General features: G+C 39.4%; 1 protein-coding gene across 1 annotated transcript in view; it reads left to right on the plus strand.

The window, feature by feature from the left end:
- The first annotated feature begins 213 nt into the window (after window positions 1–213).
- LOC124131351 (vitamin K-dependent gamma-carboxylase-like) overlaps window positions 214–25096 on the plus strand; it is a 101222-nt gene continuing 76339 nt past the window's right edge. The window contains exon 1 of the mRNA XM_046494573.2: window positions 214–353. The gene's annotated coding sequence lies outside the window, so the exon portion shown is untranslated. The remainder of the gene's footprint in view (window positions 354–25096) is intronic.

Below are 25096 nucleotides of genomic sequence, written 5' to 3' on the forward strand. Positions count from 1 at the left end.
TTCCATTCCAGCTAATGGCACCAACATTAAAACCAAACACTGTATCCGAATTACATCAGAGTATGTCCTGGGGGTCACGCAGAAACAATCAATACTCACGTTCTATGTAAATATTTAAACATAGCATGTAAAACAACAATTATCCTCTACAGTAGTGAGCGCGAAAGCACCTCGACGCGTTACCACTCCTTGGTGCCACACGCCAGAAACTACCGCGCATGCGCACTGTTCAACAAAACCAATAACACAGATCGCGTGGTCAGTTTTGAGTAGCAAGTTCTAGAGAAGAGACATCCGAACGCGGGGGATACTCAACTTATTCAGCGTGTCACACAATCTCTGCAAGTTTTAAGGTGAGTAGATATGTTTCCAACTAAATAGGGATATCGAACGGAGTATGCAGGAATCCTCGTGACTAGACCGTAAGCAGTGTGGTTTTCCAACTAGGCCACTGTGGACGGAGTCGCGCCTTGTCACAGAGTTGCACGTTTGTTTACAACTTTAGCGTCGACAGTGTATTCGATGTGGCGGGGCAGGCCGTTATGGGATTTATCCCACGGCGATGCCAGTTAGGATTTCCGACGGACGTTGGGGTAATGAATTGATGTCATCGATTATCTGTAGCCAGACAGTGTGAGATTGATTACTATTGATACGAACTTGCTTGTCGGTCAGTTGGGAAGTTTTCTTCAGAGGGGTGACTTTATAGCCCGTGGCTAATTGCGATAGTTGAACATAACGGGATTATTTTGATCTTATATGTTTACAGAATAGAGGCAACAGTCTTCAGCTATCACATAAAAGGATATTTAAGATGCAGTGTAAGATAAAATACAATTATCAAATGTGCAGTCAAATATTATTGTTGTGGTAACGATATTGCTGAAGTACTGTCAATCTGACCTTAAATTTTCTCTCATACACTCACATACAGTATTGTATTTGTTTATTCTTTTCAAATTACTTTTTGGCAAGTATAGCACCACACTAGAAATTGGTGTTGATCTGACTTTAAATTTGCTCTCAAACACTCACATACAGTATTATATTTGTTTATTCTTTTCAAATTACTTTTTGGCAAGTATAGCACCACACTAGAAATTGGTGTTACAATCTACATTTCACCTTGTACAACTGTGCCAAAGAAATGCCTAAATAACAGTATTTTAAGTTTGTTATACAGTAAACATTAGAATTGCCCACTTGCAAGTTTTACCAAATTGTGCACTGTAATTACATTGTGGTTCAAGGGACACGGCTATGGAGATATATCCAAACTATGTACCAGTTGAAGTCTGTCTAGCATTCTGAATTATGGAGATGGCTGGTGAATGTTATGTCAGTAAGAGGATGCGTAGAAAAATGTTTCAACTGTGAAAGAAATACATGAGTATTGCCTCATCTGCAGGGAAGGCCACTGGTACCTCAGATGCATTTGTTCCACACAGGACCTATCCACACCCTAGCTGTCAGTCAACCCCACTATCTAAGTATTACAAAATCTGATAACAGTATAAGTTGATTCATCAATCAAGAAATATGTTTTCTAAATCCAGCTGCTTGAAATGGGAGTCATTTCAAAAATGACATTATGCTCATTTACCACCTGGAGAAGGAGGAATACCTGCTCTTGTCAGCAGGTATCCATGGCAAGGAGCCCAGGTGATCTGTTTATTGGACTGTCAGTCGGCAACCTTGATGAGGTCCCAGTTCAGTGATCAGCTGGTGTAACTCGTGCAAGCCTAATTGGTTTATCTATCTGTGACACTATGATCTGATAATTAACTACAGACAGCATGATATGATTTGAGTTGTTGTTAAACATTCAACCAGTTTTGAAACACATTGTTAATTCAGATGTTTTGATAAGTGTTGGTATTTTGGTTCAGCAAGGTACTTGACCATTAGATGTCTGGTTTAACCAGGTTTAACTGTAAATGGTAGCCTCCCATGTAAATGTCTAGTTTAACAAGGTTTGACTGTAGATGGTGTCCTGCCAGGTTGATGTCTGGTTTAACAAGGTTTGACTGTATAAAGTACCCTGCTATGTAGATGTCTGGTTTTGCAAGGTTTAACTGTAGGTAGTACATTACCATTTAGATGTCTGGTTTTGCAAGGTTTGACTGTATATGGTAAATTACCATATAGATATCCAGTTTAACAAGGTTTGACTGTAGATTTTGGTTCAGTAGCAGTTGAATGAATTTTATACTCTGTGATGAAGATTTAGACATGACCTCATTCAGGATTATTAATGACAAATAGTAAAGATGAGAATGGACAAACAACAGTTCATTAGTTCTCCTTTGAACAGCTTTGTCAGTTGAAGTTGTAAAAAGTAGGAAAAATACCAAATAAATTTCAAGATTTATTTCAAGTAAGGCTAACAAGCTCAAGATAATAGCTGCTTTTTCCAAGACCTGCAGCAGAGAAAGGCTATGGTAATTAATGTATCGTGGCACTATGGCAGATGAAGGTCGAACAAATGATTGAAGAAAGGAGATATCTGATCAGCATATAGAAGATTGGATTAGGATAGAACAACAGCCCTGTGGAGTTGAATCTCATTGTGATAGTAATTCAATAGGCCTTGCCACCTGCTGCAAGCATCATAATGGCAATTTGTACCCAAATTATCTTTAATTGTCCCCTCTCCAAATATGCTCATAATTTGCTGTCATTCCTAATTAAGATGTGAGTGTTTTACGGCTTTAGGTTATCCTGTTGACTGGGGGGGGAGGGGTCTTAATCCTTCATTTGCAGTGAGTGTTTTCTGCTCTGATTCCTCTGCATGATGAGAAGTGATAACGGTATTGTAGTTCACATGGCTACTTCAAAATGTCTGTATTACTAGAAGGTAATTCCTGGATTAAGAGTTGATGAGACGTGTGGTGTGTCACTGGTTTATTCCCAGTGTGACCACCGTGTTTTAATTGGTTACGATGAATATTCCCACTGTGAGCACTCATCGTTAATTGGGATCTTTAACTAAAAAAACGCGCAGAGTAGATTAAAAATGCTTTTAAAACATCTCTGGTCAGGACAGAATTTTTTTTTATCAGTACAGACTTAGTTTCTAATCCCTCCTTACTCAATTACTTAGTTAATTACGATCAGTTGTCCCAGTGTGGACGCTGTGACTTCATCCAATTCCCAGTGTGGACACTGTTCAGTGAGACGGAGGCAGGTCGGTGGCCACACTGGGAGGTTACTGTGTTGCTTCAGGAACCAGAATGAAGTCCTTGTTGAACTTGGTAACAGGGATTACCAACAATGTTTTCTGTCATATTTCAATTAAATGGTTATTCAGGAAGCGTGTATCTCCCATTATATTACGTTTTTCTCTGAATCTGTGTGTAATTATTTTAATGTTATGGAGATTTTGTTTCTTATATCCAATGTTCTCATAATTTTATTATGAAGTATGTTGTATCTTTAAGTTAAAATTTCAGATTTACATCTATCACATTAATATGTTAGTTATCTTAAACCATAGAAGGAAGAAATTAATGAAAGACCTGTCAAATAGGAATATTCACACATACAGCATTTTACCCACCAGACCAAATATATTGCAAGTATTTGTTCCATGTTTAAAATTCATGTAACCTCTCTTTCTCCCCCCCACCCAACCCCCAAATAACCAATCCCCATTTTTTAAGTTAGCCCCATCACAATATCCCTCTTTTAGACACTTGACAGTTTCACAAGGAAAAACATATGTGTGTGGAGGAAGTTCCGTATGATTGGAACAAATTTCAGTAAACGTTCCGCCTAACATGCCTAAGTTGCTTGTAAGTGTTACTTTAAATTATCAAAATGTGTCATTGCAATAAACCATCTGTATTTGCCGAAGTTTCAGATTGTACATACATGTACCTCTTTATCACAGTGAAATGTTAACTTTTACAAAAGCTCTTTTCTTGGGGGAATGGTGGAGCCCAGTGTTTAAAGGCACCACATGTTACTGTGCAGAGTTGCATCCCTCAATCATGCCAGGATCAGATATTTGTTGGTGTGAATCTGTTGTTCTCAAGATTAACACCTACCTTGACATGATCCATACCCACTCCAAATATTACAGGAAAGCGTAATGGTAAACCAGTCCATCTGCTTGCCTCAACTCCTCAAATTATGGCAAGTAAATGTCAGATCATGAATCGCTGGGATCGCCCACCAATGCCATTATAACGAAGTCGTCAAAATAACCCCAGTAAACCATGCTCCCTTCCAGTCATCAATTTCAAGTCTATTAACACCGTAACTATCAGCCTGGTCACCAGGAATAGAAATAATTACATTGAACTCAGAGCGAGTCAGGATTCCATTTGGAACACACGAAATACTGTTATTTTCTTATCAACAGTAATGACCTTACTGCAAAATTGATCATTGATTGTTGTCCTGACTTTTAGCTTTCACCAGTAACAGGTCATATGATATTGATCCACAGCAATTTTTGTCATATTTAGATATACTACATTGATTTCTTGTAACGGCGGGTCCTGAGGTTGAAGCATGAGGGACACCAGCAAGTGCCCGGGTACTCCAACGTGTAGATTACTCGCAGCGCAAACTGGTTCGAATGGATGGAAGTCATGGTACTCACAGATTATTGTTTTCCGTGTAGAGGGACAACCTTTCTTGTCGCTGGGCAACACAACGATATGTCATTGTTTGTGTAAAATATCTGCATCATTTCTGTTCAGACATCGTAAGTCAGGAGAGGCAAGATGTCGGCTACAGTTGGTGGAAGCCAGTAGCTCTTAAAGCGATCTGGTCTTGTCCTGGTCAGGTTATGGGTTTCTATTTCCGGAGATCATAGAAAGATATGTGAAGAATTACTGGTTATTTGTCGTGGGTAAATTGAGTTTATAAGTCCATAGCAGTTGCAAGGGATTAACATTAATTCACAGAACTCGGATTGTACCGCACTGAGTTACAAGTAGGTACGCTTCGAAATTCACTTTCGTTTGCTGGCCTAAGGACAAGTAAACATCCAATGATGGTAGTCCTCATTTGACTGGTTGCATTTGAGGGCTTTTATTCTGAACCACTTCTCAGTGCTTCGATTTTGCTACAAATTGGAACTGAAAAATAACTGAAAATGTAAACACAGGAAACATTTTTGTCTCATCCAAGCAGAATCCAAATAAGGTTTCCGCTTTTCCTCTCGGCTTGTCTTTAAAAAAAACATTTCTAAGGCTGACTGGTCCAGAGCATTGCTTGTCTTGGACAGAATGGATCGGGTGGTGGTACTTGTCATTTGGTTGATGGTGGGTCAACGTACCCCTTTAACATGGATTGTTGCTCATACTATCAACCACTGGTTTGTTTGATCCAGACTCAGTTATTTACAGCCCATCGTTATGTTGCTGGAATATGCTGAATGTGGCATTTACAACAGACAACCATAAAACAAAATTCCTTTGTGTCCAGTGAAAAGATCATCTTCAAATTTTATCAACAATGCAGTCTGGGGATCTCACCAGTAGTTGCTTAGCAAAGAATAAAAAAGATGAATAGACCTGAATGATCATGCCTGTATTTGTGAAGCCAAAATTATTTGTCTCAGTGATAATAATAATTACTAAAATGTAACCGATATCTATTTCCCTATTTGAAATATGATCCAGTTAACATTGTTTCTGTTTACCGGTAATTGTTGGTAATTTACCGTTATAATAGGCCTAATTTGAAACCTATTCGTCCAAAATATTGAATGTACCAGTATTTTTAAGTGTTTCCAGTATAGTGAACCGTTAACAGGTTGAATGGTTAAGGTTATAGCTAAGTGGAAGCACTGGTTAATACGTCCAGGGGCCTCTTCCAAAAAGCTTTCTTTATAATAAGTGCCATGATTGGTGTAAATATGTGCTTCCGGGTTGGAATTAGTCCCCAGCACCCTATGCTTGTCATAAAAGGCGACTTAATGGATATGGTGTTCAGGCCTGTGACTTGTTTGGTGGCATGTCATCATACCCCGATGGCGTTAATCATTGCTCACGATATCAAACACTGGATTCTGATCAATGTTTACTGTTGTTTTGTTTCTAAAGTTTGCTGTATAAATTGTATAGCTTCTTAAATTTTTTGTGAAAACTTGATGCATTTTTCAGAAAAGTGCTTCAAAATTATATTTAATATCTGAAAACCAAGAAGCAGCAGTGTCTTATTCGTGCTATAAACACTGCCATGTGGGGATTTCATCTGCAGTCCATGATGTAAGGTGAGTGAGTGAGTATGGTTTTGCGCCGCTTTTAGCAATATTCCAGCAATATCACGGCGGGGGACACCAGATATGGGCTTCACACATTGTACCCATGTCGGGAATCGAAACCCGGGTTTTCGGCGTGACGAGTGAACGCTTTAACCACTAGGCTACCCGACTGCCACTCCATGATGTATGGAGTGGGAAATAGGAGATTGAGAGACGGTATAAGAATCAACATTGAAAGGTTGCTTAAAAGCAATTAACCATAAAATTGCAAGTTTTCTTATATACTCACCACCTTCTAGAATGCCAATCAACCAGTTTGGTAATACTAATAGGTATTGAGGCTTAACAGAGAAACAGGTGTGATTGTTCCACTTGATTGTATAGTTGTGATGGATGTATATTTGCCTTGCTGTGCTGGTAACATCAGAATAAGTCCTACGGGACACAACCCAAGCCCAGTCCAATCTGTGGCCTTGAGTCATGATTCTGCTGATCGGTCTGATTGGTGACTGTTTTTTCCTTCCATCAAACTAATCAGTGATTGAGAATACCCCAATCATTAGTTCTACCACTTTTTTCCAAAAAACACAGCTGTGTAGAAGGGGATGCGCATTATACATGCAGTAATGAGTTTTGTGTTTTTTCCCCCCAACGGAAAGACATTACCGTGAGTATGTAACACCGGAAATACCATTTCAAGAAATCCATACTGAAGTACGAAAATTAATCATGTAATTACACTGTCTGGCTATAAAAAGTGTTCATTGTATATCTGGACTTATGTTTGTAACTTATTTCATTAATTTTATTCAAAATTCCTTTTAATGATGTATTAATTAATTTCGTATGTGAAGCGATCTAAAGATCGCATAACTCACCGTTATTAACAGCAACCACGTTCAGATTACCGCTATTTACACCTTGAAATGAACAGTGAATGGATACATATATCATAAATGCCATACTTTTACTCGTTAAAAGTCATATTTGTTATAGTTTGATGATTCTATGTCAACACGTAGTTCTCTGAAACATGTGCGCGGGAGCCTCATCGGTGACTGGTCTAATTGGTCCATGTGAAAAAAAATAACCGGCAATAGCGATCAGCTGCTACGCTTAGGGTTATAATTATTTTAAATATATTTAGTAAAAGCTGCAACTAATATAACAAAATATTGGAATACAAAAAATACAAAGATACAATTTTTGCCGATCCTTGCATTAAAATCCTGTAAAGCTATATCATTGGGTGTGTTTTGACTGAATCATCGGTAGATTCCCAAAAAACGTGTGTACAGCTGATTGCTGTTTCCGGCTTAGTTTACGAGAAAATACACAAGGTAATCTTAAACCCTGGATGTAAACAGTAAATCAATGTGTCTGGTGATTTTTTGTCTTAAATTTGTACTGACCAAGTTTCTTATCACCAGTGGGTTTATCGGAATTCCCTGAAGGGGTGTGGTGTAATTTTTTTCTGCGCATAATATTCATAAAAATAATTTTCCAAAATACTGAATCCCCTAGAGGGGGGTGCGCATTATACTTGGCTGTGCACTATACTGAAGAAAATACGGAATAACTAATTTGTGTCTCAATAGTCTGATAACGAGAAGGTTCCATTTTTATAAATGTGCTTGTGTCCTGAGCATGGTGAGTGCAGTAAAGCATTTAATTTCTTTTTCTTTATCTGTATGATCAAATAAGACTTTAAGTAAGAGTTTTCTGCTCCCATTGATCATGTTTAATCACTACCAATAATTATGATCATCAATGTTGAAATAGTATCCAATTTGGATTTTGCAACGCAGCAATCTTACCGCTTAGGCGATCATTACTTCCATGCTGTAAGACAGACGTATGATAGTCGTAGCGCTAAGATCGCTTTGTGGAATAGGTGTTGAGTCCCGTTCTGGAAATTGATGTTCGTGCTGCGACAATGATGACATAAATCATAGTGTATGGGAAAGTCATAGGTATGAAATCACTTTGGTCTGCTTGCTGACTGTTATTTTGTCCCTCTTGCCGTACTTGGAGCACTCCTGCTTGGCCCTTCATGGCTACAGGACTGCGTGTGATGTAAGATCCCAGACGTCTGCGTTCACCTCAGTGATCACACAGGGAGTTTTATTGTGTGTGCTTTGGTCTGGCTGGTGATGAAATGATAAAAGAGCAGCTGCCATGATCATGTCACAGACTATTGGTAGTGAGTCTAATGTAAGGACAAAATGGGCCGGGATGAGTCCAAATTGACTACCCGGGTACCCACACCGCTATTACCCGACCCCACCCGGGTACCCGCTACAGGGCTCAAGAGTTTGGTACAAAATGTCCGACTGGAAATAGTTTGAGTGTAGCCCTGGTAAAATGTATTTAAATATATGTATATTACGATCTGGTCATGCATACACTGAAGTTGACTGAAGTGTTATTTTTATTCAAACCTTTATAAAGGTCAGAAGCAATGGTGCTTAGGCTGAAAGAAATGCGAACATTAGTGACTTGCAGTGTAACCATAGAGTTCTAGATATTTTTTATGATTAAACAAGATATCAAGTAACTCATGGTAACTAACCACGGGTCCGGCTAGTCCTGTGGGTACCCGGGTCTTACTCGTACCCACCCGACCCGAGTACCTGAGTTACCTGCCCAGCCCTAAATGGCACCAAGCGTTGTCCCCATGCACTAATTCAAGCTTGATATAATAATAAATAAATAAAAAAAATTATTATATTGCTCTGACTTCGAGTTAAACTGCTCACAGGTGCTTTACATTATTATTACCCCAGTCAGTGGATCAGTGTCAACTTGATTTTCATTCTCACCTCCCTGGGGAGTATACTACCTATATACATGTGAGGCATTAGAAGGTTAGCAGCCACATTACCATGACAACCGATTGGGTCCCCAATCATGGCTAGGTGACCAGAGGCATATTTTGAACAAAGTCCCCAAGGAAACACCACATGTGTCACATGTGCTTCATTGTGGGGCAGGACCCAAGCCCAAGAAGCTCTTAATTTGTTTAACTTCATCTGATTTGTGACCTGTACGCTGTACACAGGACCATGCGTCATTACATGTGACGACAAAAACTGTGACTGCTAAGACTGGTCTAGCATCACCATGCTAATTCACTGCATGTACTACCTGAAGACTAGCAACAGTACACAGAAATCTCTTCAGCAGCCATGTTCTCCCCGCAAGGGGGAAGTAAGTCACATCCAGCACTGCCTGAATACGTAGATCCGTCCTTGATAACAAGCAGTGACAGTCCCCACCTCCAGAGTCCCGAGAACATGGAACTCCTCTTCAAGAGATGCTTTGGCGAGACATGCTGTCAGCTGTACCAGATGATCCATGGGGCATATAACTTTATTGCATCCATCCCTGTGGGCCATGGGTGATTCATTGCCTTTCTGGAGGGACGCGCTGCATGTTTAATTCAGCATTCCCTTCAGGGTTCTACAGTGTTGAATGTCAGGTACGGAGAGCAAGAATTGAACAGACATGGGGAAACATGCAGGTCCCTCCTTAACCTGAACTGAGCTTGTCCCTAGCGTGTTAATTCTTCAATTACACGAACAGGGTCACTTTAACCTGAAAAAGGCACGCGTCAACAGAGTGAATGGTAAAAACATGGCTGTTAATATACAGGAACTTGCATGTCTAAATAGGATGTCGGCTGTAGAGGATGTGTGGGCTAATACCTGGGGCAACAGATAAAATGTGATTAGCAGTTAAAGTGTAAGTTGGAGATTTGGTGCGTTTGAAGTGTAAATTTTAAAAATGGAAAAAAACAAACCAGCTCTCACTGGTCACATTCTTATGTTTGGTTTTGGTGCAACTCACAAATAAGGTAGACGGAAATTTATTGATTTTAGTTTTGGGGTGAAGGGGGGGGGGGGGGGGGGGGGGCGTAATGACTTTTTGTTAGGATCTCAAATCTTGCCTGGTAGGCAGTGAGGCAAAGTTTTAGACAAAATAAGAAAGAGTTTCACTTCAACCTGCCTCATCCAGAGATTCATTGCTTTCATCTTTAAGATTCTCAAATGTCTATATCACAAATACTTAACATGCTTTAATATGCAAGTCGTTACCAAAGTTATCCCAATACTACATTATGAGGATCAGTTGGGCACAATGGCTGCTGATTATGAATACTGGTTGTAAGGTTGACCTCTCCCTATCTTATTGCATGGACCCTCATTATCCACCCCTGATTGGTCTAATCCATGCCACTATTAGATAGCTATAATATTCCTGCTGCAAAAGATCAACACTACTGAGGCATTCAGTCAATCCTCTGGAGACATTGGTGACAAAGTCTTAGGTTCCACAATATACTGTGCTGAGTTGCGTTCCTTGGGCACGCCAGAAACCTTTGATCATGGGTTCAAAACCTGGTTCACCCTGATTTTGTTTCTAGGTTTGTCAGCGCCATACTCTTGCTCATGGGTTTAACCGAATTGGCAGATTCCGGGGTAGAATAGGTCTTCAGCAACCCATGCTTGCTGTAAAAGGTGACTAACGGGATCGGGTGGTCAGGCTCACTGACTTGGTTGATGCATGTCATCGATTCCAATTGCGTGGATCGATGCTCATGATATTAATCACTGGATTGTCTGCCCACACTCGATTATTTACCAACCGCCATCATATAGCTGGAATATTGCTGAGTGCGGCGTTTAACAACAAACCAACCAACCAACCAAAGTGGTAAATGTGTGAGACCTGCCACACTTTGGGCTCTTCTCATACATCAAGCTGATATGCTGTGATATGACTGGAATCTGTTCAAAACAGCATTAAGCCGAACTCACTCAGTTTCTGCCATTAGAGAGCTGTAATACTGATGCCTACAAAGATAAACACCACTTACTTTCTGTCTCTAAATAGCTAAAATACGAAGGTAATAAGCATTTAGGGACTCTGTCAGAACTCAAACAGTTTCAACAGTACTGCCAAGCCCAGTGTCAATGTATCTTTATAAATAGTGGTTGGACATGATGACCTGACTATTTTGGGATGTTGGTTTTTTTTCTTGCGCCTGTTGAAATGAAACGTCAAACAATCCCTTCAGCAGTAGACTTTCAAAACAGACCATTGCTCTTTGCCCGTACAATCAACTAAGTAAATTAACTGTGGCCATGCTGTTTTTGTTGATTGCGGAGCATGTTCCTTTGAAATAGAAAGAAATCAATTATTTAAGCTATTTCCCAGACAATATCTGTTTGGCGTAATGCAGAGTGCCGACCCAATGATACCTATCACGCTTGTGTGATGTTTACGTGATAGCTGGGCCAGATGATGTCAAATAATTGATTTTAACTCATTTTTTAGAGCCAGGAGTGACTCGTTTGTGATGCTTTATCTGTTAAGGTTTTTGTCAGAAAAAGGTCGTCTGTGAATTGGCCTCGTCATGGAATATTTGTTTCAAGGAAAATAGTTTACGATTCAGTGGAACAAGTAGAATGTGTGTAATTTGTATTTTGATGTATTTCTCTTGCTTTACTCATGACCGAACATTTTCAATGTGTTGGAAATGATGTGTAGACATGACATGATTGATGTGTAGCAGGGCGTGGAGATGACACTGTTACCATGTCAACATGCTGACGGGGGTAACCTCTTTGGTCATGTGGTCAAGGCATCCGACTATGGTTCAAATCCATGGCCATGATGGGTCAAATCCCATCCCAGGATTCAGTACCTATATGGCCACTACATTGGCGCCTAATGTGGGTCTGAGCACGTTCGACCGCCTCCGTGGTCTAATGGTAGAGCGTCCACCCGGAGAGCGGAAGGTCCGGGGTTCGATCCCCGGCCGCGTCATACCAAAAGACGTTAAAAGATGGTACTTGGTGTTACCCATTAAGGGGCTAAAACAAGGACTGGTCGGCTCGGAGTCAGTATACTGTGTCTGAGTGGGGTATTCATGTTAAACTGCGGCATGGTATCTCAGTGTGCTAGCACTATAAATCGGCATCAGTCCGGACTAGTACAAGCAGCCACACACACACACATATACACATGCATGCACGTCGTTATAGAAGTGCAATAATCTTAGACGCGATGTTAAACCCCATTTCATCTCACCTCACCTCTAAACACGTTCATATCAAGTTTGTCTCAGTACCGTACAATGCGGCCCAGGACATGCCTTCGTTGATGGAGGAGTATGTAGCAGAGCGTGGAGTCATCCACAGATGACATCCTTACCATGTGAGCTTGTTTGTGGGAATAACCTCTTTGGTCATGTGTACAAGGCGTCAACCTCAGATCACAGGACTCAAGTCATTTTTTGGCCGCTACGGAACTACGTATGCTGTGATATTATTCCTGATGAGCCTTAACATTAATTGTTAAGTGACTCAACTGGAGAAGCATCTGTGTCTTCTTGTTCCTTTATTCCTTGTACATTTATATGTAGGGTACTGAACTAAGAAATACGTAGAAATAAAAACGGTTCTGGATTCGTCAATTTGGCTTCTGTAAAGGAATCTAATCTGGCATTAGTGTTTGACGTGTCAAGTAAAAAAAATACTTGTTACGGTAAACGAGATAAAAACATCTCCGACATGTAAGCCAGATGTAAGAAGTAAAGGCTGTAACTACATTAAACATTAGGCGACTCTCCTGGCATTTTCTGAACTGAATCCTGCCATTTCCCAAGCAGTCTGTTTTTCTACACATGCCAAAACGTTCCAGTTTTCAATTTAATTTGTCAAGAAAAAAGTATTACATTGCAGCTCCCTGAATGGTATAACGAAATAACAGTGTCAGTTGTTTTTCTCCGATTGTGAAACGAATAACATCACTGCGATGGTTGTGGTAGTATTAAGTTTATTAGTGTCACCGAGTTCTGTGTTTGGAGATAGTGGAGAGTTGTGACCTTCTGTAGTGCAAGAGAGGTTGTTTCTTAGGCTTGCCGTAAGAATGTAGTTATATACATAATACACTCGAATCTATTGATTCTGGGTTCATTGATCCTACTTCTTGAATCAACAGATTCGAGTGACTTAAGTGAGTGAGTTTGGTTTTACCCCATTTTTAGCAATATCACAGCAGGGTCAACCAGAAATGTCTATGACACATGACGATCCAGGGTAGAATAGGTCTTAGCAACCCTTGCTTGCCGTAAAAGGCGACTATGCTTGTCGTAAGAGGCGAGTAACAGGATCGGGTGGTCAGGCTCGCTGACTTGGTTGATGCATGTCATCATATCCCAATTGCGTGGATCGATGGCCATGATGTCAATCAATGGATTGTCTGGCCCAGACTTGATTATTTATAGCCTGCTGTCATATAGCTGACACACTGCTGAGTGTGACGTTAAACAACAAACAAAAAAACAGAAATGTTTTGGGCTTAAACCATGTTATGGTTGATACTTAATATCTCTATAATTTTGAATTATCACCTATAGTTGTGTCAGTTTTATTTGTTTAAATTTTGTTCAGAATGGCCAGTGAATTCCATGCTCAGCAACAACTGCAATTGCAACAGCGTGATGTCATCATAGTGATTTAAACTACGACTTTGCATCATTATCCTTAAAACATGAACACAAAAAGATAAAAAAAATGCACTCACCGCCAGGTCAGATAATATTTGATGTTTTATTTGTAGAAAGTGGTTGCTGGAATTATGATGGAGCTTTGACATACTTGCACTAATAACCTTGGTGAGCTCTCTTATTTTTCCAGAATGGTTTTGTTGAAATATGACTACCATTGATATTACCTTGATTAGTCTTTTGTCATGTCTACCATAACCTTCCTGTGGTACACGTGGTACATGGCGCTTCATCCATGTCATCGTGTCCCAATTACCCAGATTGATGCTCATGCTCATGCACTGGATTGTCTGGTCCAGACATGATTATTTTGCGGGAATATTGCTGAGTGCTATGTTAAACAACAAACAAACACATGGCACATGCCCTGTACTCCTGCAGTAGGGATGCTACGAGTTTGTGTGAGGGAATTAAACATACAATGTTAAACAAATGTGAAAATTTAATAATTTGTGGTCTTATGGATTTTTGTACTTGTTTGTTAAATAGGTGACATACAATGTTACTGAAACTGATTATCTGCTTTTCTGATCTACCTATAATTATCTGCTTTTCTGATCTACCTATAATTATCTGCTTTTCTGATCTACCTGTAATTCTCTGCTTTTCTGATCTACCTGTAATTACCGTATTTTCTTGAGTATAGTGCGCACTTTTTTTCGAAAAAACACAGCTGTGTAGAAGGGGGTGCGCATTATACACGAATTATGAGTTTGGATGTTTTTTCCCCCATGGAAAGACATTACCGTGAGCACGAAACACCGGGAATACCTTGTCAACAAATCCATACTGAAGTACGCAAATTAATTATGTAATTACACTGTCTGGCTATAAAAAGTGTTCTTTGTATATCTGGACGTATGTTTGTAACTTATTTCATTGATTTTATTCAAAATTCCTTATAATATTGTTTTTATTAATTTCGGCGAAATCGTGTGTGAAACGATCGGAAGATCGCACAACTCACCGTTATTAACAGCAACCATGGTCAGAATACCGCTATTGACGCCTTGAAACAAACTTTAGTTGACAGAGAATGGATACATATATCATAAATGACATACTTTGACTCGTTAAAAGTCATATTTGTTTTTGTTTGACGATTCTATGTCAACATGAAATTCTCGCGATCACGTGATCACGTGCGCGTGAGCCTTGACGGTGACTGGTCAGACATGTTCCATGTAAAAAATAATACCCGGGAATGGCGATCAGCTGCTTCGCTTAGGGTTATTATTATTTTAAATATGTTTAGTAAAGGTTGCATATAATTAAGAAAATAATGGAATATAATATTCCTGATAAATAAAATAGTTTCAGATACAATTGTTGCCGATCCTTGCATTAAAAAATCTTATAAAGTTACATCATTGGGTGTGTCTTGACCGAATCACCGGTCAATTCCAAGAAAACGTGTGTACAGCTGATTGCTGTTTCCAGCTTAGTTTACGAGAAAATACGCAAGGTAATCTTAATCCCTAAATTTAAAACAATGCCTAGCAGAACAATAAATACTATTTAAACGGTAAATAAACATGTCTGGTGATTTTTTATCTCAAATTTCGAATTTGTACTGACGAAGTTTCTCAGCACCCGTTCGTTTGCCGGACTTCGCTGAAAGGGTACGGTGTAAAAATTTTCTGCGCATAATATTCAAATTTCTTTTTTTCCAAAATATTGAACCCGCTAGAGGGGGGTGCGCATTATACACGGGTGCGCACTATACTCAAGAAAATACGGTATCTGCTTTCCTGATCTACCTGTAATTATCTGCTTTCCTGATCTACCTGTAATTCTCTGCTTTTCTGATCTACCTGTAATTCTCTGCTTTCCTGATCTACCTGTAATCATGGTAATGCTCTACTTTCCTGATCTACCTGTAATTCTCTGCCCCTCTGATCTACCTGTAATACTCTGCTTTCCTGATCTACCTGTAATTATCTGCTTTTCTGATCTACCTGTAATTCTCTGCTTTCCTGATCTACCTGTAATTCTCTGCTTTTCTGATCTACCTGTAATTCTCTGCTTTCCTGATCTACCTGTAATCATGGTAATGCTCTACTTTCCTGATCTACCTGTAATTCTCTGCCCCTCTGATCTACCTGTAATTCTCTGCTTTCCTGATCTACCTGTAATTATCTGCTTTTCTGATCTACCTGTAATTCTCTGCTTTCCTGATCTACCTGTAATTCTCTGCTATTCTGATCTACCTGTAATTCTCTGCTTTTCTGATCTACCTGTAATTCTCTGCTTTTCTGATCTACCTGTAATTATTTGCCCTTTTGATCTACCTGTGTTTCCAGACCAAATACACTTTGTTGACTGGTATTTCCGGTGTTATGTGATCGCGGTGATCAGCTGATAATGTTTCTTTAGATGGGGAAAACATTGTGTCATTGGAAAACATCAGTTTAATAAAAATGTAAGTGTATTTTGTGAGCCATTCTTTACCACATGCTATAACCGAGTTAGCGCCATATGGAATAGCGAGGGAACACTGTGCTTGTTTTGTGGGATATCTATTGTGAAATGTCTAATGCAGGAGGGAGAAAAATGGCAAATTGTTCTAGCACTCAAAGGAAACAATGTGGAATTCTAAAAAACTGGAGTTATGCATAGAATTACTATCACATATTTAGTTTAGTAAAGATGTTAAAGAACACAGCCCTTCCGCATCCTGTCAGCTGATCAAATCGAGAAACTTCACAAACCAACAAGTTTTTCAACACGTTCCATATTCACAATAAATATTTCAAGTTACCCACGCCTGCAAAGGGGTTCAAATATCAACATAATTTCTGGGTTCATGTTTTTGTTCAGATTCACAAACTGTTTCTATCTGAACAGTGGGGCACAGATGGCCCAGTCATCTTAGGTGCCGCGATTCGCTGTGCACAGTTGCGTCCCTTGGGCATGCCAGAAACCTATGATTGTGGGTTCGAATCCCTGTTCACCCTGATTATGTTTCTAGGTTTGTCATCACCATCCCCGAGATCGTGCGTTTCACCAAAGTGGTAAACGTCTTAGACCTTCATCACTTCGGGCTTTCCTCCCACATTAAGCTGACACACCGTGATATCACTGGAAGACTGTTAAAAGCGGCGTTAAACCCAACACAGTCACTCACTATCTGAACATTTTCGATGTTCACTTTGTCTATAGAGCACAGTATGATATTTGCCTCCAGTTATCATCAGTCATGACAGTTATACCCCCCCTTGACAAGGTTCACATTCCCTTTCACAATTGTTACACTATACTAAATTGACATAATGCATTACCTGTGGTGAAATGGGTTTTAACGTCTGGTGTCGCGCCTAGGATTCTTGCACTTAGAAAATAGCGACGTGACATTATGCAAGAAGAACTGATAAGAAGAACTATTAAATGTGCAAAAACAACTTTGATTTTCATTCTTTTTGTTCACCAGTCTTGAGCAGTGTGCACAAGGAACACTCAATCTGATTGGCTGTTGTAAGAGAATTGGCCAATGGCAATAGGGCTTTCATACCAATTACAGCAGTGAATTGAACACAGAGTAGCCTCGTGTACCTGAAATAACTAAAACATGGGGTGAATATTATTTGTATGTTTCCAGTTAGTACAGACATTTTGTTTTTTTACAATTTGGAAACAAAATTGACTGTCAGCATGGTCAGGTTCCGTTAAGTAGTACCAGCAAAGTAAATATGTAAATGAAACATGTTGTTATTGCAATTATATAACCTATTTTTAGGTGCCCTCAATAACATGAAAATGTCTGTACTATTGGTAAAAGTAATTGTCGTACTGCAGTTACCAGAACGCCCTAATTTTAAGAGAGATGCAGTGAGAACAGTGACATTTTGTCCTTCTCAGCCTGATTGTGATGTGAATAATTAAATGGACGATGAGACTACCCCATCCAAACATTAGGAACTGAAATTGTCAAAATCTGTAGCAGACTAATGTATTTGCAGCGTGAAATACAAATATAATTTCTTGAATCGTTTAAGCAAGATAGATTTCAATTGAAACAAAATTTACACATTCCATCATGTGTGCTGAAAGCCTGGTGATAAAATGTTCAATTTTGTAGCATCATTGGCCATGTTGAAGAAATAGCTTGTAAAAAGTGCAAATGGTCCTGTTTAAAGTCTTCGTTCAAGCTGAACTCGCTATCTGGAAAATACATGCACTAAAACCACTCAAGAAAGAGGATGTAAAAAGTAACGGGGGTTCCTGAAAATTCAAGTGAAAACACTTAAAGGTGTAGGTATTGAACTGCCTGATTTCCTCGAGACTCGATTGTGAAAGGATTCGCTCAGGCCGAAGACTGGCATTCATTTTCACTTCGATCTTCCATTGCTTGGACTGAATTGATTTGACCTGAAGTCATATTGCATACCTTTTGCCGCCGCAATTCCAGGAACATTCCAGATTTGGTCAATAAGGGTCCCATTAATCTATTTTTTAATGTTTTCTTAAATATTCATTTATTCTGATAAAACGATACTTTGAACAAATACATGCAATTTTTTTCTTAATGATTATCAATGACTACTATTGAGCCATAAAGAGTATTTACTTTTTGTTTAATCTTGTACAATAACAATGGTTTCAACTTAATTGCTGTTTGGGTGCCGAATGATATTGGATTTTATTCCAACCATGTAATATAAGAAATCACTTTCCTCAACAATGGTTTCCGGTCAGCTAATACATTCATCGTTGACTAGTGATCAAGGGCATGATTATTGCCGACATTAAGCATGTTTATGCGACATTGCTTGCAATGATAGAAATTACTCACGGTTTAAACATGAACGATAATATTTTGGAACTGATACATCAAAGAATTCTACTGCAGGTCATTAATTCTTAATCAGATTCCTGTGGCAATGGCTGCGCGAACATTAAGAAGATTAGTGATATGGATGTTATTAATTCTTCAGTATAAATCCTATATTTAGTGTGATGCCCAGACAGTATTTTGGGTACATGGATGCTATCAATATCCATGATTGACTGTGTAAACATGCTTCCAACCTTTTGACATATTACAGACTGAATTGTGACTGAAGAATTGTCACAGCATCAGAGGTACTATATTTGGAGCAGGATTTGGATTCAAAGAACCGGGCGATAAAATGGTGGTAGGCAGGCATGTATAGATCACACAGCGGCGAGATTTTTGATTGAGAATACTTAGCCATGTGGCCTGAAGCTGAGTGGGGAATGACTCTCATTCACAACTTCAAAGAGTTCCATGAGATACAGGGGAAATTGACTGGTAAATCTATATGAGAATGACCTTGTGTGGAATCTGCTTTTTAGGGTTGTTGAATAACATCTATAGGACCCTTTCCTGGAAGCGATCCAGTAATACAAGTCTTGTAGCTCTCTCCCAGATTAACACAGTGAGAAGGATAGCTGTTGTCACAGATTAACAGAACTATGACAGACAGTTGTAGTGGGAAGGATGGCTGTTGTCACAGATTAACAGAACTATGATCGACAGTTGTAGTGGGAAGGTGGCTGTTGTCACAGATTAACAGAACTATGACAGACAGTTGTAGTGGGAAGGATGGTTGTTGTCACAGATTAACAGAACTATGACAGACAGTTGTAGTGGGAAGGATGGCTGTTGTCACAGATTAACAGAACTATGGTGAGATCATTTGTAGTGGGGAGAATGGCTGTTGTCACAACAATCACATATTCAAGAAGGACAGAGTTCGTGTAGGATTACTGTTACAAAGAAGGCCCAGAGTCAGGAACAGGTGCAGAATGGTCAATATCACCAGTCACCTGACGAATTTTTGATAATTTCTTTATTTCAAGGAAAACAACAGGGCAACATATGAGGCAGTTATCTTCCTCTGTTGGAACTTGGACAATAAAGTGATGAAAGATTATTTGGTATAAGGCAGTTAGGTAGGAAAATCTAAAATCTCATTTATTATAGCCTTAATAAGCTACTGTGGAACGACTGTCGTAAGCATATGTTAAAGTATGGGAGTTGTGATCACCTTCGCGCTACAACTGTCGTAAGCATATGTTAAAGTAAGGGAGTTGTGATCACCTTCGCGCTACGACTGTCGAAAGCATATGTTAAGGCATGGGAGTTGTGATCATCTTAGCGCTACGACTGTCGTAAGCATATGTTAAGGTATGGGAGTTGTGATCATCTTTGCGCTACAACTGTCGTAAGCTTATGTTAAAGTATGGGGGTTGTGATCATCTTTGCACTACGACTGTCGTAAGCATATGTTAAGGTATGGGAGTTGTGATCATCTCAGCGCTACGACTGTCGTAAGCTTATGTTAATGTATGGGAGTTGTGATAATCTTTGCGCTAGCATCACTTTGTGGAAGAGGGCACAGAACTCAACATCATGGGTGAACATGGCAGGAGTTGATACCTCGTGTGAAGTCATTGTGATCGGATTATTATTCCCTGACAGCAAATTGTACAAAGGAAGCCAAAAGAGTGTAGTATGTTGCATGTTTTGAATTTACTTCCTGCAAACTCATATAGCAGCTATTCCCTTAAAACTTGTTTTATGTGAGGAGTTATTTTGGTTGCCAAGCAACCATTTTCTTCTGAAACAATGACTTGTGATATATTGGTGCAAGAAGACATCATAATGTTCATTTTTAGTGTAGGAAACCTTGCCAGTGAATAAGGTGACAGAAGTTTCAGATTTTATCTCACAGTTGAAATGACACTTTCATGTGGGACTGATTTATAAACAAAGTTCTCAAGAAACAAGATTATTTTTTACATAGTGCCAGGCTGAAGTGAGCATTGCAAATGGGAGAAGTTGAAGCTAGGAGAAAATGGGGGTCTGGTCACTCAGTTCAGTGTTGAAACTCTGTTGTGTCATCGCTTGGTCAAGAACTAGAGAATAGGTCGCCAAGAGATGGCCGTTGGCTGTAACTATTACTGGACGTGCTGTACATGCTACTTAAAATCTAGGGTTTAAGTTTCTACAAACTGGGTGGTAGGGTTGCCGAGTGGTCTATTCCCTACATGGGTACAATGTGTGAAGCCCTTTTCTGGTGTCCCGCACCATACCATGATATTGATAGAATATTGCTAAAAGCTGCCTAAGACCCCACTCACTCACGAACAATCGCATGAACAAATAAATAACGCTGCACCTTTTCAGCGAATTCCGGTAAACGAACGGGTGATAAGAAACTTGGTGGGTACAAATTTGAAATTTGAGATAAAAAATCACCAGACATGTTGATTTACCGTTGCATTATATTTTATATTCTGCTAGGCATTGTTTTACATCCAGGAATTAAGATTACCTTGTGTATTTTCTCGTAAACTAAACTAGAAACAGCAATCAGCTGTAAACACGTTTTCTTGGAATCTACCGGTAATTCGTTTTCTTGGAATCTACCGGTAATTCGGTAAAAACTTACCCAATGATATAACTTTACAGGATTTTGATGCAAGGATTGGAAATTTTTTTATCTGAAACTATTTTCTTTTCAGGAATAATATATTCCAATATCTTGTTATTTTAGTTGCAGCTTTTACTAAATATATTTAAAATAATAATAAGCCTAAGCATAGCACTTCGGTGCAGCTGATCACTATTGCCGTTTATTTTTTTTTACATAGAACAATTTGACCAGTCACTGTCGAGGCTCCTGCGCACGTGATCGCATGAACATGTTGACATAGAATCGTCAAACTACAACAAATATGACTTTTAACGAATCAAAGTATGGCATTTATGATATATGTATCCATTCTCTGTCAACTAAAGTTTGTTTCAAGGCGTCAATAACGGTAATCTGACCGTGGTTGCTGTTAATAACTGTGAGTTGTGCGATCTTCCGATTGCTTCACACTTGATTTCACCAGAATTAATTAAAACAATATTAAACAAAATTTTGAATAAAATTAATGAAATAAGTTACAAACATAAGTCCAGATACACAATGAACACTTTTTATAGCCTGACATTGAAATTACATGATTAATTTGCTTACTTCAGTATGGATTTGTTGACATAGTATTTCCGCTGTTACGTGTTCACGGTAATGTCATTGCATTGGGGGAAGAAACATCAAAACTAATTATGACGTTTTTAATGTGCACCCCCTTCTACACAGCTGTGTTTTGGGGGGAAAAAATGTGCACTATACTCAAGAAAATAGCGTACACCAAGGCTGGTAGGTTAAGGTGTCTCGTCACGTCACGCCAAAGACTGAGGTTCCAATCCTCCGATAGTATCGCGTGAAGACAATGCCTGGTGTACACAGCTGGAATGACAGGAATATTACACAGAAAGATCGACTGCCTCATTACAGCTACTTCAATTACAGTATCATGCAAAATGCCACTGAATATTACGTAACCTATGATCCACGCTGACACTACACAAGGGGTAATGAACACGATGCATGACTTGGTTTGTGTCTTAATGTAGCTGGTGTTAACGTGCTCTCACGGCGCTGGTGCATCAAGACTGTCGATGACCTCTCTATCACATTGTCTTTGATCACCAGCTGAATGTCAGAATTGACAAACTGGCCAAACATCATTATCACCCGATTCAGTGTCGATGCGTTTGTCAGTCAATACCCAGTGTCATCTGACCCAAGAAAGAGGATATTGAGCCAGGTGATGAACCGTTATTGACCAGTCGTTACATCACACAAGATCACAGGACTGGTATTAGAGGCTACTTTGTTGCCAAGTTTGATGAGAATTATTTGTGGTAATGTAGATTTAGCCTGGTAATTAGAGCAGCTTTGCTGTAAAAGCTAATGTAATTTGTATGCGATATGGACAGAATTGCTTGTTGAAAATCTGAATTGCTGGTTTTCTTATGTTGTTTGGAAAGTAGCCCCGAAATCAGGCGACGGCCATCCAGTGAGTGTATGGTTAGGACGGATTAACGTCTGCTAGGTCCCACATGCGCTGTATTTTCTGTGTGTCTTTGCCAAACAGGAGGGAAAGAGTTGTTGTTACAGTCCGTTTGATTCCATCTGAGACCGATGAATTGCTCACTAACTCAAAATCTAATAATTGCAACAAAACCAAAATGTGCACAGCGACATGAATTGGACAGACCAACTCTGATGGTTTGTCTCATAATTTTGGACACCCGAATAAAAAAATTGTTTAACAAACGATCATAATATTGTTGACATTTTTCGCCATCCCATACCATGGAGGACCAGTCGCTCATGGAATAGCCAGGTAATGAACAAGCATGTGCAACGTATATGGGGGTCATCTCAAAAGCCATTTTGGGTGTTCAATCGGAGTCACTGTTGCAGGTTTCTGAAACCATGACAGTGCATTCGGAATCGGTGTCGCTGTTGTCCGAATCGCTATCGCCGCTGTCCGAGTCTACCCTGATGATCACTGGCTTGATTGTGGCATGGTCCAATCCACTATGATCCCAATAATGTCTCTCTATTTCATTCACAACTTTCTCAACACACTTTTGCCACGTTTCCTGCTTGATGGTGTCTATTGATTGTTAAACCAGTTTCTGTACATCCCGCAGTTTGAATGTTGTATTTTGCCTGGCAATATCCGATTTAATGATACCCCAAATTAGTTCTATTGGGTTTAAATCGCAATGATAGGGGGGCAATCGCAAAACTGAATGGCCATGTTCTTTAAGATACTCGTAAACTCCTCAGAGTTGGTCTGTCCAATTCATGTCGCTGTGCACATTTTGGTTTTGTTGCAATTATTAGATTTTGAGTTAGTGAGCAATTCATCGGTCTCAGATGGAATCAAACGGACTGTAGATAATGGGTAACATTGTCTGCTAGACCTACATTTGACTGAGCAGATATAAAGGCATAGGATCCAAGTTTTTTTTCTCTGCCCGTCTTTTTTTGTGCACAATTATATATTTCATTTGCATGCTCTGTATGTTTAATTAACTCAAAACACATCTACCCTTATTAACACCTCCCCCTATTAACTCTAACGCACCTTCCATTAACTTTTTACACCTACCTGCTACCCCAATTAAATATAAACACATGTCCCATATTTCGTTCTTAAACTCTTCCTCCCACATTAACTCTAAACACATCTCTATCACTGGATGCTATGTTTGACTTGACCCTCTTGTCTTGTCTTATGAGGTGAGGTAATGGATAGTGAGTGAGTGAGTTTGTTAGGTTTAACACCGCTTTTAACAGTATTCCAGTTATATCATGACGTGTCAGCTTGATGTGGGAGGAAAGCCTGAAGTGATGCAGGTCTTAGAGGTTTACCACTTTGGTGAAACCCATGACCATGGGTATGGTGCTGACACACCTAGAAACATCATCGGGGCGAACCCACGATCATAGGTTTCTGGTGTGTTAAAGGAATGCCACTCTGCACAGCGAATTGCGGCGCCTTAGACAACTGGGCCACCCGTGCCCCCAAGGTAATGGATTGTGAGGTCAGGTTCTGTGACTTGGTTGATTGCATGGTCTAGTACCTCAATGCCATGGAATGTTCATAATATCAATCACTTGTTTGTCTGGTCCAGGTCAATTATTTACAAGCCACCATACTCCTACCATGAGATGACACATAGTAGTTCTTTACTTGTTCAGTAAAGCATCAAAACTTTAACTATATATTTAAGAATTGACTACATGTATAATAATGTTTTCGCATTTATAATTCACATACACAAAAGCAAATGAAATAATTTATTATAAATAGATACGTCAACAGTAACAATAACCTCACAGACTTATAAATTAATTATTAGCACAAACAAACCTGTAGATGAAATATGAAAAAAATCAGAAATTTCTTTTTTTGGTTTATCATGTGTTTATGGAGACATGGACGTCATAATAATTGCTTGTTTAGCCTGTCAAATACGTTCACTTGGGATTTAGACCCGTGAAGATTCCGGGGTAGAATAGGTCTTCAGCAACCCATGCTTGCCATAAAAGGTGACTATGCTTGTCGTAAAAGGCGACTAACGGGATCGGGTGGTCAGGCTCGCTGACTTGGTTGATGAATCTCATCAATCCCAATTCACTCCCAATTGCATGGATCGATGCTCATGATATTAATCACTGGATTGTCTGGTCCAGACTCGATTATTTACAGACCGCCATTATATAGCTGGAATATTGCTGAGCGGGCGTTAAACAACAAACAAACCAACCAACTTGGGATTTATATAAGATGTAGCATCCTGAAGGTTTTTAGTGGTATGACTGTTTGTGTAAGATGGCTGCCCTGTAGGAAGAACTTATTAGGGGAGTGATACTCATTACAATAAATAATTATGGTTATGTGTTGATAATAAAACTGAT

Source organism: Haliotis rufescens, unplaced genomic scaffold (genome assembly GCF_023055435.1).
Source record: "Haliotis rufescens isolate VD_foot unplaced genomic scaffold, xgHalRufe1.0.p SCAF_20, whole genome shotgun sequence".
Taxonomy (NCBI): domain Eukaryota; kingdom Metazoa; phylum Mollusca; class Gastropoda; order Lepetellida; family Haliotidae; genus Haliotis; species Haliotis rufescens.